Source organism: Hylobates moloch, unplaced genomic scaffold (assembly GCF_009828535.3).
Source record: "Hylobates moloch isolate HMO894 unplaced genomic scaffold, HMol_V3 SCAFFOLD_6, whole genome shotgun sequence".
NCBI classification, from domain to species: Eukaryota; Metazoa; Chordata; class Mammalia; order Primates; family Hylobatidae; genus Hylobates; species Hylobates moloch.
The window spans coordinates 17,702,774-17,717,695 of record NW_026652281.1 but is presented as its reverse complement, the minus strand read 5'-3'; the positions used below and the strand labels follow the sequence as shown (position 1 = coordinate 17,717,695).

The 14,922-nt window shown below is 39.3% G+C and overlaps 1 pseudogene; it reads left to right on the top strand.

Moving 5' to 3' along the window:
* Positions 1 to 14,131: 14,131 nt before the first annotated feature.
* LOC116470328 (rRNA-processing protein FCF1 homolog) lies at positions 14,132 to 14,693 on the top strand (annotated as a pseudogene).
* Positions 14,694 to 14,922: the final 229 nt, after the last annotated feature.

Genomic DNA, 14,922 nt, shown 5'->3' with positions numbered 1-14,922 from the left:
GGGGGGGGCGGGGACAGCATTAGGAGATATACCTAATGCTAAATGACGAGCTAATGGGTGCAGGAAATCAACATGGCACATGGATACATATGTAACAAACCTGCACATTGTGCACATGTACCCTAAAACCTAAAGTATAATAAAAAAAAAATTAAATGGTATTGTCATTATTCACAATGTATTTCAAATTTACAAAACTTAGAAACTCCTATTTTTATTATTTTTGTCAGAAGACAGAAGAAATTATCTGCACAAATTCTAAGAAAAGCTACAACACCTGAACATTGAAGCGCTTTGCTTTCTATAGCTGAAACAAAGACAAAAAATAAGTAGATTGCACGGGTTTAATTGTCTAATACAACAAAATAAGTGTGTAGAAGAATAAATGTATTTATCTGGCTCTGAGTGCTGAAAGAAATCAGTCATAAGTCCTCCTTTACATAAGGACTAAACAACATAATGCATAATATTCTTGACAGAAGTTCTACTTGCAAAAAAGTGCACAGATGCTTCACATAGAGCTATTTACCATACCTCTCCCTTTGAGAGCTTTGAGAGCATAATAGGTTTTCTGAAAAGGCAATTCCTCCAGAATATAACTTTCTGGTGATTTGCCTCATCACTGAGATACATCCTGGGAACATTTTGACCAGTAAGCCTAAACCAGACCTACTGATTCAGAATCTCCAGGGTTGAGGCCCAGTATTACATATTTTTAGAGTACCCAAGATGACTCTAACTACCAAACAGTACTGGTGAGACTGCCAGTGGCTCCCCTCAGATCCATTCTCTCCTTTGCACTTATAGGAATAGAACCCTTGATTTCTGCTGCACACCTGTCTACCCAGAATAAGAACTAAATTTCTCAGCCCTGTATTTTGCTGCACATCACCATGTGACTAAATTTTACGCAACAGACTGTAATAAAGAGTGATGCCTATCCCCTCTGAACTTGTTCTTAGAGGAGAAGCCATGCCACTTCATCCCTCCCTCATCCTACTGCTGCTTGACTGATGGTATAAAACCTGGAGCTCTGTCATTTACTGTGAGGAAGGAAATCATAAGCAAGGAAAACAGAGAGAAAAGTGTGAATGGCGCCTGGTCTCTGGATAAGATCATCCAGATTCTCATGGACATCCCTGGATTATAAAAGTAGAATCACATTCTTCACATAAAAAGGATGCTTCTCTGGTCTGCCAGAACAGGTACTGGCCATTTTATCTAAAATCTGTACATAACCTTAGAAAGAGGAATGTTAGCACCCATCCCTGACTTAGAATTTTAAATACAAGAATATCCTCTATTAAAAAATTCTTACTATTTGAACTCTCATAGTATATTTTTATGAAAGTTGTGAAAGTGTCTTAAAAGGTTCAGATCAAGGTTGAGATTAGGTGACTTGACCCCAGACTGTGTATTTCTATTAAACCAAATGGAATAGAAAGCCAAAATGCAATAAATGTCAAGATAAATTTTAAACCACACTTGAGTAGTTTACTATTCAGTAAAGAGATCAAAATTTAAAAATTAGTCTCTCTCTCTCTCTCTCTCTCCTGCTCTCTCTCTCTCCCTCCCTCCCTCTGTCTCCTTCCCTCCCCTCTCTTTCTGTGTATTAACGCATCACTCCTACAATTTATAAAGAAAAAAAGCCAACACTTATGGAATATATTTAAAAGGATACTTGGAAAATCTTGTCTCACCAGCCTAGGTGAAATCTTGGCTTTTCATGGAATGGATGTTTAATATAAAATGATGCCTCAAAACATGGACATTCCATTTCTTTTTTTTTTTTTTTTTTTTTGAGACGCCAGCCTCGGCCTCCCAAAGTGCTGGGATTACAAGCGTGAGCCATCGCGCCCGGCTGCTGGCCATTCCATTTCTAAGAGGTAAGTTATATTAGTTACACATGGAAAGGGAAAAGTTTGGGTTATTTTTCAAAATTTTTTAAGTCCTGAGAAATTTGACATGTTTTTTACTTTCTAATGCTTCTATGAATAAAAGAGGTATCCCAAATTAGAAACAAAATGTCATCACTGGACGTCACCATTGTCAATTCTTTTAGGTATGAATGAGGGAGACTGGATAGCAGTGAAGACTGGACCTCAATATATTTGTTTCTAGCACTAACATTCATGATTCCATGATTCAACTGAAAGTATAAATTCGAATGTGTTTCTTTTAAACTCAAAACAGATGAACAAAAGTAGTCTCATGACATTCCACCAGCCATCATTAAGCTGAATCTTGCATATGGGAAGAACAGGTAGTTGCTTAGCTTCCAAGCCCATCTTCACAAAAGTAGGAGTTGAACTGATGCACAGGAATTGAACTCATTGTAATTCTTAGGTAGGACAAAAAATGGACCTCTCCAGCCTGTGGAAGGTCAGGCATATAACACACAAGATAGTGTCTACAAAGACTTGATATTCACAATGAAAACCAAGTTAATTTTCAGGCCTCATGGCAGTGTCCCCTTAGTATTATTTTTGATCAGATGTCCTCTAACATAAACCTAAAATTATTTTATAAATTGCTTTTTTGTGAACTTACAAAGTTTTATTCTAGGTATCAAAGATGTGTATGTGATTTAGCTTACATATTTTAGGAAAACATAGACACTTCATTCAAGGCCTTTCCTTTTTCCTTTTATATTGAAATTTTAATTTTACTTATGAACTCTCAAAAGCTACATTTAATTATTTCTGGTTTTTTGGATTTTTTTGGCCACTCAAGTTTCTCTTTGGCAGGTGGAAATGAAAAAATCCATATCCTGTTAAATGCTTAAATAGCTAACAAATCGGTGTGGAGAGAGGTGAAATGAAAGAGAGAGCCCAGTTCCAGGGACTCTGCTATGTAAGTTTCCTACTCCCAGAATAAGGACAAAATAGGAAATGCATTTAAAATTGACTGTCAAGGTTCAGAAAGTGTGGTGGAGACAGATGTAGTGTAACTCATTTAGTATTTACTCAACAGGACAAGTCAAATAATAATTTTTCTGATTAAATTGTAATTTGAAAAAATCATTAAAAATAATTTACCATTAATACCCACTACAGAGAGCTTTTATTTTTTCCATGAAACATTGTCAATTGCTTTGGCATTGGCAGCTCTCACTGTGCAAAAAAAGAAAGGAAAAGAAAACAAAAAAAGTAGTCTTGGAAATGGAGTACCTGTAAAGCCAATCCCAGAGCTATTGGAAATAACTGGGGGTTCACAGGGGAGAGAAGAGAAAGTGAAGGGGGAACAGCGCTTTATAAAACCAAGTCACGCTCACTAAGCTTGACTCCAACAACTCATAAAACAGTTGCCCAACTGATTATTTGATCTACTTCTCTAAAATCTATTAATTATTTCTCAGACTCACTTTCCATTCCTACTTTCTCTAGATGTCCAGCTTTAGCATTTTCACACTTGAAATGTTTCTTACAATGTCTCTTGGGTAGTCTCTTACAAAAAGAGTAAAGTTAATCCAGAATGTTTAACCTAATTTCTTTGAGCAACTAGAAGCAAACAGAATTACTTTACTATACTGGGTTTGTAATGCCTAGAAAAAGATAGCTAAGCCAAAACCTGACATTTAATTAGTGAAAAATGTCACTTTAAGGAAAATTAAACACAGCCCATGGAGTACTGACCCAGAACCTAGGCAAACGGACTTCTACCCTGATTTTGCCACTCCTTCATTACTACTCAGCAAAAATCACTTTATTTGTTTAGGCTTAAGCCTCCTCATCTTGGGAAGAAATACTTACTAAAACAAGTATTTCTTAAAGTTGCTTCTACTATAAAATTTTACAAAATAAAAGTAGTTTATTGATGACTAGAAGTGCTTGTGTGTTTATCAAATAGCTTGATTTTGATACCCCATCAATAAAATTAATCCTAGTACCTTACATTAAAAACAGCACTTGGATATTCAAATGTTGTAGTGTGGACATTCTTTGCCACCTCCTCAATGGGACTTGGGTTCACCCCGACCTTTTTCATGACTCTAACATCTAAATGTTCTTGAACATAGGGTCTTGTAAACTTCTTCCCAAAAAGAAATATTTTGATGAATGGGCTTGACCTTCCCAAGATCCCAGCATATTTCAAAATTTCAAAATAAATAATAAACATTAATACATTACCTCATTGTGAAAGTAATGTTTGCTCTGAGAAATTGAGAAAAACAAAAAACTAGCAAGTGAGAACAGTTTTTTTCACAATTTTATGACTCAGAGATCCTATTTGCCATTGTTTACCCCCTCACAATCTTGTAGATGTGTACAAATTAGTTGTGATTTCTGGTTATATTAGTCTGTTTTCACATTGCTATAAAGATACTACCCAAGACTAGGTAATTTATAAAGGAAAGAGTTTTAATTGACTCACAGTTCTGCATAACTGGGGACACCTCAGGAAACTTATAATCATGGCAGAAGGCAAAGCAGACACCTTCACAAGGCAGCAGGGCAGAGAAGAGAACGTGAATGGGGAACAGCGCTTTATAAAACCACCAAATCTCATGAGAACTCACTCCCTATCATGAGAACAGCATGGGGGAAACCACTCCCATGATCCAATCACCTTCCACCAAGTCCCTCCCTTGATATGTGGGGATTACAATTCAAGATGAGATTTGGGTGGGGACACAGAGCAAAACCACAGCATTCCACCCATGGCCCCTCCCAAATGCCGTGTCCTCACATTTCAAAACACAATCATACCCTCCCAACAGTCTCCCAAAGTTTTTACTTATTCTAGCATTAATCCAAAAGTTCAAGTCCAATGTCCCATCTCAGACAAGGCAAGTCCCTTCTGCCTAGGAGCTTGTAAAATCAAAAGCAACTTAGTTACTTCCAAGATACAATGGAGGTACAGGCATTGAATAAATGCTCCTATTCCAAATGGGAGAAATTGGCCAGAACAAAGGGGCCATCCAAGTCCAAAATCCAGCAGGGCAGTCATTAAATCTTAAAGCTCCAAAATAATCTCCTTTGACACCATGCCTCACATCTAGGGCACACTGATGCAAAGGGTAGGCTGCCATGGCCTTGGGCAGCTCTGCCTCTGTGACTTTGCAGGGTTCAGCCCCTGCAGCTGCTTTCATGAGCTGGCATTGAGTACCTGTGGCTTTTCCAGGCATACAGTGCAATCTGTCAGTGCATCTGCTATTCTGGGGTCTGGAGGATGGTGGCCCTCCTCTCACAGCTCTTTCAGGCAGTGCCCCAGCAAGGATTCTGTGCAGGGGCTTCAATCCCACATTTCCCTTCTGCACTGCACTAGCAGAGGTTCTCCATGAGGACTCTGCCCCTGCAGCAGACTTCTGCCTGGACATCCAGGCATTTCCATACATCCTCCAAAATCTAGGTGGAGGCTCCCAAAACTCAATTCTTGAATTCTGCATCCACACGCCAAACACTACATGGAAGCCACCAAGTCTTGGGGTTTGCACCTTCTGAAGCAGTAGCCTGAGCTTCACCCTGGCTACTTTTAGCCACGGCTAAAGCTGGAGTGGCTGGGACACAGGACACCAAGTCCCGAGGCTGCACACAGCACATGCGCCCAAGGCCCTGGCCCATGAAACCATTTTTTCCTCCTAGACCTCCAAGTCTGTGATGAGAGGGGCTGCCATGAAGATCTCTGACATGCCCTGGAAACATTTTCCTCATTGTTTTGGTGATTAACATTCAGCTCCTCATTATTTATGCAAATTTCTGCAGCTGGCTTGGATTTCTCCTGAGAAAATGAGGTTTTCTTTTCTACTGCGTAGTCAGGCTGCAAATTTTCCAAACGTTTATGTTCTGATTCCCTTTTAAACATAAGTTTCAATTCCAGATCATCTCTGTCTGAAGTTCAAAGTTTCATAGATTTCTAGAGCAGAGGCAAAATGCCACCAGTCTCTTTGCTAAAACATAGCAAGAGTGACCTTTGCTTCAGTTCCCAAGAAGTTTCTTATCTTCATCTGAGACCCACCTCAACCTGGACTTCATTGTCCATATCACTATCAACATCTTGGTCAAAACCATTAACAAGTCTCTGGGAAGTTCCAAAGTTTGCCACATCCTCCTGTCTTCTTCTGAACCCTCCAGGCTGTTCCAACCTCTGCCTGTTACCCAGTTCCAAAGGAGCTTCCACATTTTCAGGTTATCTTTATAGCAGTACCTCAATCTCTGTGGTACCAATTTACTGTATTAGTCCATTTCCACAATGCCATTGGCATCCTGATCCCATGCATTGATTACTGTGTGGGAGGAGGGATCATGATCATCATTATGGGCCCACAGATGAGACAGCTCAGCAATGCAGACCTAGCTTCCAGATGTTTGTAGAACACAAGTCATATTTAAGCATTTATTTTAAAAATTCTTGTCTCCTATTTGTACTTAAGCCCTATCTTCACTTTCACACAGCTGAATATTTGTAATTATCTTCTATGTTTGGCATTCAGCTGCAAAACAATAAAAACACAGGATACACACAAAAAGAAGACAGACATTGGACATACTGGCCTGTTTTTAACCATTGTATGTCTCTATGCATATAGTTTACAAAGTGCATATTATACTCCATATAATAACCCAACATGGAGTGTTGGAGCTGAGGCTCCTAAAAGGGCTGTAACTTCTGCTCTACTAACTAATACCATTTGCAATTTTTAGGAAGATGATGTAAATAAAGTTCCTAACTGATGGATAATTTGTCCTCTCAATAGTCACGTCCACACCTGTGTCAGACTTTGACTACCACTTGTTTCCGCAGTTCTACAACCACCCACACATTTGGCACCTCCCTAGAATAACTGATGGATCTTAGTATAGATTTGCACTCATGGCAAAGATTTTTTACAACAAAAAAGCAAGGCTATACAGCCAAATTGACAAGGCATAGAACACAGCAGACAGAGTCTGGTTGCATTCACATGCAGACTTCCTATGCTCTCCCAGAAAGGGCCACACAGAGCTCACTGCCACTCCAACAGTGAAATACAGCAACATATGTATAATGTTTCTGCCAGTAAAGCCATTGTAGGACTCAGATCTCAAGGTTTTCATAGGGGACTGGTCACACAGGCACTCTCTGCATAGCCACAACTACTAAAATTCTAGACTCCCAGATTGAAAGCAGGTAGCTGGTCATCCTAAATCTTATTATCTAGGCAGACTGGTAGAGAGGCCTTATCAGCACCGTGAACATTTCAAGGTCAAGTTTCCAAATGCCAGTTCTGCATTTTGCTGGCAGTTTTACTTGACCTCTTTTAGATTCCATTTTCTCACTCATTAATTGGGTGATATAACAAGGAATATAGTTGTGAGACTCCAGTCCTCATGGAGTACGTAGTACAATGCCCAACACATAGCATCTTATGCTAGCCATTATCATTACAGAGTTGAACAAAATTATATTAAATAGTACTTTTAATAAATCAATGTTGCAAAACATTTAATATGAGTTTTAAAGATACTGAGAAGAAATCTGCAAGCTCCTTTGGTAATAAAAATAGGTATTATGTTGATTTCTGCAACTCTATTTGTCTGCAGTTTTAGTGGGGGTTTTTTTGGAAGAAGGTACTTTATTTAACAAAGGCCCTGTAACTCTATCCCCACTCTTTGAAGGGTATAAAGATTATGAGCAAGTATTGGAAAAGAGCAACATAGGTTAGTGACTTAAATGATCCTCACATTTTCAAGAGATTTCATTTGAATCATGGCGTGAAGGTTTGCTTTTCCTAATACTGGGAAAGTAAAAGCAGCAGAATAAAAATGAGCTGAGTAGTTCTGAAAGGTCAGACTGCACCCCTGTACTCATTGGTGTCATAAATGAGGAAACATGTCTTTTGCTTATTGAATACTTCAATGTGTCAGTTAATTGGCTTTATGCTTTTATTTCATTTAACCCTCACAACAACCATGTGAATTAGGTATCATTATCCGTACAGATGAGAGAACTGTGGCCCAGGAAATCTAGATAACATGTCTAAGGTAGCCCCAGTAAGAACAGGTCTAGGAATTCAAACTTGGAAATGTCCAGCTGTGGCCAGGACTCTTCACCACTTTGTCATACTGCTTATCTGGACCTAAAAGAGCTTTGCATGTCCAAAAGTTCACCCATGCTAATCATTCTTTCACATTGCCTTTACTTGACTCAAAACATTCAAACTACTGGACACAGAGGAAAGCAGATTCATATTAACCCAGAATGTAAGAGTTATTCAAAGTTATTTAATTATTATTCTGCTTTTCAATTGACTTCCCCCAAAATAACTTCATACAGATGTGAGATTTTTTAATGCCCTTGCTGCAGGTACTTTCATATAAAAAGATTTTAAAGGTAATCTATTAGGAAGCAAAAATTTTCAACAAACAAAAGATATAAAATACATGCATTTGGGAACCCAGAAAGACCATTTTATCTAGACTTCCTTTTTCTAGAGAAGTACATTCTTTGCACTGTTCTCTCCAGAAATTTTGCCTTGATGCTATATTCAAGGTGCACAAAACACGCACATAGTTTAAAAACAAAGAATGCAGGAAATTCAAAGCAGCATAGTCAAAAGCCCCAGGGAACTTTCAGTAAGCCAATGCATTCCATGACTACATTTCTGGGTTTTAACAGGAGAAAATGAACAGGACCTAAACCCCTGAGATCAGTGTCTCCATTTCAAGGTTACTTGTGTAATGCAGAAAAACATCACCCTGTTTTAAACAGTGAAGAAGGAAAAGCAGGATTCAGCATGTCGGGTGTGGAATAGCAGCAACCAGAGAATCTGTTTTCCAAAAATTAAAAACAGGAGCATAAACCATGCAGAGAAGTTACAATCTCATAAAACTACAACAGTACATCTGATCTGTGACCTCAAGAAGCTAAACTAATTTCTGACTTAAGGGAAGTATTGACATATTTCTCAAGCTTTGCACTACACATAGGAACCCATGGGAGCTGAACCATGGAAAACGTTCCAGAAGCTACTAGTTTTAAATAAAAGCATCCTAAGAGGCTCCAGAGAGATTTTAGAACTTTTTTTTAAGTGATTAAGTGCTATCAACGTCACATCACAGAAAAATTTTGGGGACAAGCCTCTAACGTGGTCTTCCCCCTTACTGTGTTGCTCACCTTTGACTTCTCTTTAGATTATCACCAAAGAATAGTTCTAATTAGTGAGAGAATGCAGGGCTCAAGAAGAAATTCTAACATGTTTGAACCACATATTAGTTCGTTTTCACAGTGCTGATAAAGACACCCAAAACTGGGAACAAAAAGAGATTTAATTGGACTTACAGTTCCACATGGCTGGGGAGGCCTCAGAACAATGGTGGGAGGCAAAAAGCACCTCTTATATGGCGGCAGCAAGAGAAGAATGAGGAAGAAGCAAAGTGGAAACACCTGATAAACCCATCATATCTCATGAGACTTATCCACTATCATGAGAATAGCACAGGAAAGACCAGCCCCCATGATTCAATTACCTCCCCCGGGTCCCTCCCATAAAAGGTGAGAATTCTGGGAGATACAATTCAAGTTGAGATTTGGGTGGGGACACAGCCAAACCATATCAGGCCAAGAGAAAAAATAGATGATCAGATAGATATATAAATAGAAATATAGACATAAATATAGCTAACACATTCTTCATTACAGTTGAAGGTAAGGACATCCTTCATGTAATATTTATTTCCCTTCAGAGAAAAGTATATTTAATTTTTAACTCCATAGATCCACCACAATTGTTTTTTTAACCCATGTCCAAAATCAAGAACTGTATTTATCTATGGCCTTAGGCAACCAGCCACTGCCAGACATGTATAAATGTCCAGACACACAGGAAAACAGGGCCAAAATGGAGAAGCCTTCAGATGAGAGCCAAGAGAGGGGCAATCTCATAGGCTTTAACATCTTCCTTCTACCATGAATGGATTTGATGTTTCTTGGTGACCATAGGGTGACTATAAGTTCTGGGGTACTCTAGAACTGTTATCCTGGCCCCCTATTACTCTCAAAAGTACTCCAGTTCAGATATAGTGTCTTAACCATAGCGATGCTTTAGAAATTGCTATAATGACATATATTATATCTACAGAGGAATATGAATATATATGCCCACTATTGCCATCTACAAAGCCTTTCTAAACAAAGATTTGAAACCAGGTAGTGCCTGTCTTACCACAGAAGTCCAGTGGCATTTTAAGTAACTTCAATAAGAACTGACTCTAGGCTGGGTGCAGTGGCTCACGCCTGTAATCTCAGCACTTTGGGAGGCCAAGGAAGGTGGATCACCTGAGGTCAGGAGTTCGAGACCAGCCTGGCCAACATGGTGAAACTCCATCTCTACTAAAAATACAAAAACTAGTCAGGCGTGGTGGCATGCACCTGTAGTCCCAGCTACTCAGGAGGCTGAAGCACAAAAATTGCTTGAACCTGTGAGGTGGAGGTTGCAGTAAGCTGAGACTGTGCCACTGCACTCCAGCCGGGGTGACAGAGTGAGACTCCATGTCAAAAAAAAAAAAAAAAGCTGAATCTGTTATAGCTTGCCAAGAGGTTCTGGTTTAATGGTATTATTTATTTGTCTTATGAGTTTTGTTAGTCTAATTCCTTCTGGATCACAGTAGTTGTAGACCACAGAAATTTCTACCGTTCAGAAACTGTCATAAAGCAGCACTGATGTTTACTTACTGCCCCTCAATGCTTCTCATGTCAATGTTAAAAGAACCAGTAATTATACTGACTAGTGTGTTAGCGATTCAAAAGAAACAAATATGGTTTCATTTTAGTTCTTCTGTTTTCTCTTTTGAAGTTGTAGTCAACATATCAGGATTTTTTTTTATTAACACTATAATTCTCATTACATTATTTTATCAATTTTCAAAGTAACATAAGTAATAGGGCATATAAGAAAAAAATTCAGCCTTCTTAAGGCAGAAGAATAAAAGTAGCTAAGACTTGTTGAGTGCTTATTAAATCCTAGGAACCTTTCTAAGTCATTTATGCATTAACACTCCTCCTTGGGGGATGACATCAGCAATATGGCACAACAGGAAGCTCCAAACCATTCTTTCCCCCTACAGACAATAATTCAACAACAACACACGGACCAGATCCCTTTGTGAGAAATCCAGAAACTAGGTCAGAGGCTCCTGCACCCTGGGGAAGCATGAAACCAGTCACACTGACCAAAAGGAAATTTTGTGGCACTCACTCAACAGAGTCCATATCCCCAGCATAGCCCAGAGTGATCATAAGGTAATTCTCAACCCCCAGCTTCTTCCTGGGGAGGGAAAGAGAAGACTGGAACATAGGCCTAATATTCAGACATTTTGTGGGGCTACCCAAGGGACTGGTTTCTGTCTTACATGAATATGAGCATGGACAAGAAACGGCACCAAGATGGGAGCCACTAAGAACAAAGGTGATGGTGAGAATTCTAACAAACTCACCTGCCATCCTCCCCTACCTCTGGTTCAGCACAGCACAAGTGGGAGAAAACTCCTAACTCCTGACTTCTTGCTGGGGAGGAAAAGAGTTGCTGTCTCTATCTGACATTTCCAGCTTTTCAGAGGGCTGCCTGCGGGTCTGGCTTCTGTTTCATCCGTTTTGGGTACTTGTGGGATGCAGCATATTTTAGATGCCTGGGAATCACTAAGAACAAAAAAACAGCTGAGTAGCTTACTGCTGCTCCAAGGACCTATGGTGCAGAGGACAGAGGCTGATGCAACTTGGCAGCTTCTCCCTCAGGGGGAAACGAGGGAGTGGAATATGTGTCCAATGTTCCAGCTTCTCCAGCACCTGCCTGAGTAATGAATTTCTGCCTAACCTGACTCAGAATGCTATTGGGACCCTGACAGGATGCTACTGAGAATAAAACCTGGGTGGCCAATGTCAGCCGCAGAGAACCTGTAGTACTCCAGACAAACACCAGAGGGAGAAAGAGATAATGAGCTTCAGAAAAAAGAAAACTGGTCATTAAGAATTTACATGCATAAGTCTGGAGAAGACACATTACCAAAAAAATCTTTGAGAAGTCACCAGAATCACTAGCCAGTCTGATTTGTGAAGATCCCTGTATGAAGCCAGTAAATACTGGGGGAGGTAGCTCTTTTTTCAAATGTGTGCATCCAAACACAAACTAACAAGGCATCTAAAGACACAGGGAAACACGGCCTAACCAAAGGAAAAAAATAAATCTCTAGAAACCAACTTTAATGAAACCCAGGTATATGAGTTATCAAAGAATTCAAAATGATCTTCACAAGGATGCCCCATGAGCTCAGGAAAACAGCAAAGAGATAGAAAACACTGCAAAGTACCAAACATAAAAAATTTGGAGCTGAAGAACAAAATAACTGACTTTGAAAATTCACTGGAGTGATTTGAAGCAGAAGAAAGAAACAGTGAACTCAAGGACACGTCATTTAAAGTTATCCTATCAGAGGAACACAAAGAAAAATGAATGAAGAAGAGGGAAGAAAGCCATGGACTATGGGTCACTAGCAAGCACACCAATATATACATTATAGGGTCTCAGAAGGAAAAGTGAGAAAGAAAGAAGTAGAAGAAATAATGGCTCAAAACTTCCCAAATCTAAGAAAGAAAATGGACATATAGATTCACAAAGCCCAAAAGAGTCCGTCATGGATGAACCCAAAGAAGATCACACTGAGACACATTATAATCAAACTGTCAAAAGTCAAAGACAAAGAGAAAATTTTGAAGGCAGCAAGAGATACTTGAACTCCCATGGTCATTGTGGCATTATTCACAGTAAGCAAGAGATGGAAACAATGTAATTGTCCATTGACAATTGATGAATGGATAAAGAAAAGATGGTATAAACATATAATGGAATAAGAGTATTTAGCCTTTTAGAAAGAAGAAAATACTGTCATATGGTACAGCACGGATAAACCTTGAGGATGTTATGCTAAGTGAAATAAGCCAGTCACAAAAGGACAAATACAAATGATTCTACTTACATGAGGTATTTAAAATAGTCAAACTCACAGAAGCAAAAATTAGAGTAGTGATTGCCAGAGGCTGAGGGGAAGAGCAAATGGGGAGTTGCTGTGCTATGAGTATGAGTTTCAGTGTGCAAAAATGAAAAACACTCTAGAGATCTGCTGTATAACAATATCCGTACAGTTAAAAGTATTGTACTGTATACAATTGAAAATTTGTCAATTGAGATTCTATGTTTCTTACCACAATTTTAAAAAATTCATCCACAAAAGAATTTTATGAGGTAAACACTATAATTTTCCCCACTTTACAGATGGTTAAGCTAAAGCAGAAAGAGTTCAATTCAGTTGCCCAAAGTTATATAGCTACTTAGCCGTACCCAGGATTTTAACCCAGATTTCAATCCAGAGCCTACATCTTAACACCTTGGTCATTGCCTCTCTGGACTGCTAAAGAAGTATGGCAACCAAGTACCTGATTCATCACACCTGTGACCACTGAGGTCTCCCAGCAATGAACCAAGCACTAAGTCTTGAGAATCACCACTCTATGACCAAGACTGTGCTAAGGACCATGAGGCATACAAAAAAGAGTTTAACTCCCATCCCTTCCCTCTTTGGACTTACAGTGCATACATAGTAGTATACAAATTAGCTAAACATTGAAATCACCTGGGGAGTTTTTTTTTTTTTTTTTTTGAGATGGAGTCTCGCTCTACTGCCCAGGCTGGAGTGCAGTGGCGTGATCTTGGCTCACTGCAAGCTCCACCTCCCAGGTTCATGCCATTCTCCTGCCTCAGCCTACTGAGTAGCTGGGACTACAGGCGCCTGCCACCATGCCTGGCTAATTTTTTGTATTTTTAGTAGAGACGGGGTTTCACTGTGTTAGCCAGGATGGTCTCAATCTCCTGACCTCGTGATCCACCCGCCTCAGCCTCCCAAAGTGCCTGAGGAGTTATTTTTTTTTAAATATGCAAGTGGGTGAGTCTCACCTTCAGAGACTATGATTTGATTGATTTGGGCCATAAGTCTGGATATAGGGATTTTTGCAAGCTCCCCAAATGAATCCAACACACACCCACTGAGTTGAACCATTGATGTAGAGCAACTACTAACCCAAGGGGAAAAGTTATTCCAAACATTTTTCTAAATAATCTAACAGGTAAGGATTCTGGAAGAAATAAGAGTATGTCATGAACATGGAGAAGCAACAAAGAACAAGGAATTCTGCAACCATAAAGTGAATGCTTAGTCTCAGAGATCAGGGGCTTAAAGAAAAGGACAGATTAAAACCTAAAAAGAAAGAAAGAAAGATACTAGCAAGCTGAATAAAATAGAAATTCCCAATCCTCTTCTTGCTTATTCTTACAATATAATACACAGCTGGGCCCGCCCTACCACATCCTAATTGATACCAACTTTATCAACTTTTCCATTAATGCCAAACTAGATTTAGCACAGTTAATGATGAATAGTCTATACCAAGTGTATCCCTTGTATAACTGACTGGGTAATGGCTAAAATTGGGAAATGGGGGCAGAAGTATTGAGTGGCTCTAAGGATCACCAAGGATTCAAGATTACCACGCACACACAAAGGAACCTATGCAGACGACGGCTTAGTACAGAGAGTAAACCCAAACGAGTGTGTTACATTGTGGCCACAGTTGACCGAGACTTTAAACAAGGAGTCTTGAAGATTTCTAAACATAGATACAACACCAAGCAGATGCCAAATGATTATGGAGCCCCTCGTTTCTAACTCTTAGAAAATGAGGTTCTTCTGCCTTCCTGTGACCAACTTTCTCTGTTGCCAGTTAATGCTGGAGCATGAATTATTAATCTATTCACCAATTTTCTCTATTATGAGCTGAGTATGATAAATACACTCACTTTTTGATGCTGTTTTGAAAAAAAAATCTAACAGGTGAAATAGATTTGAGAGTGCAGGACAAAGTTGCCACAGAAAGCTGTGAAGGAACTCTTAAGTT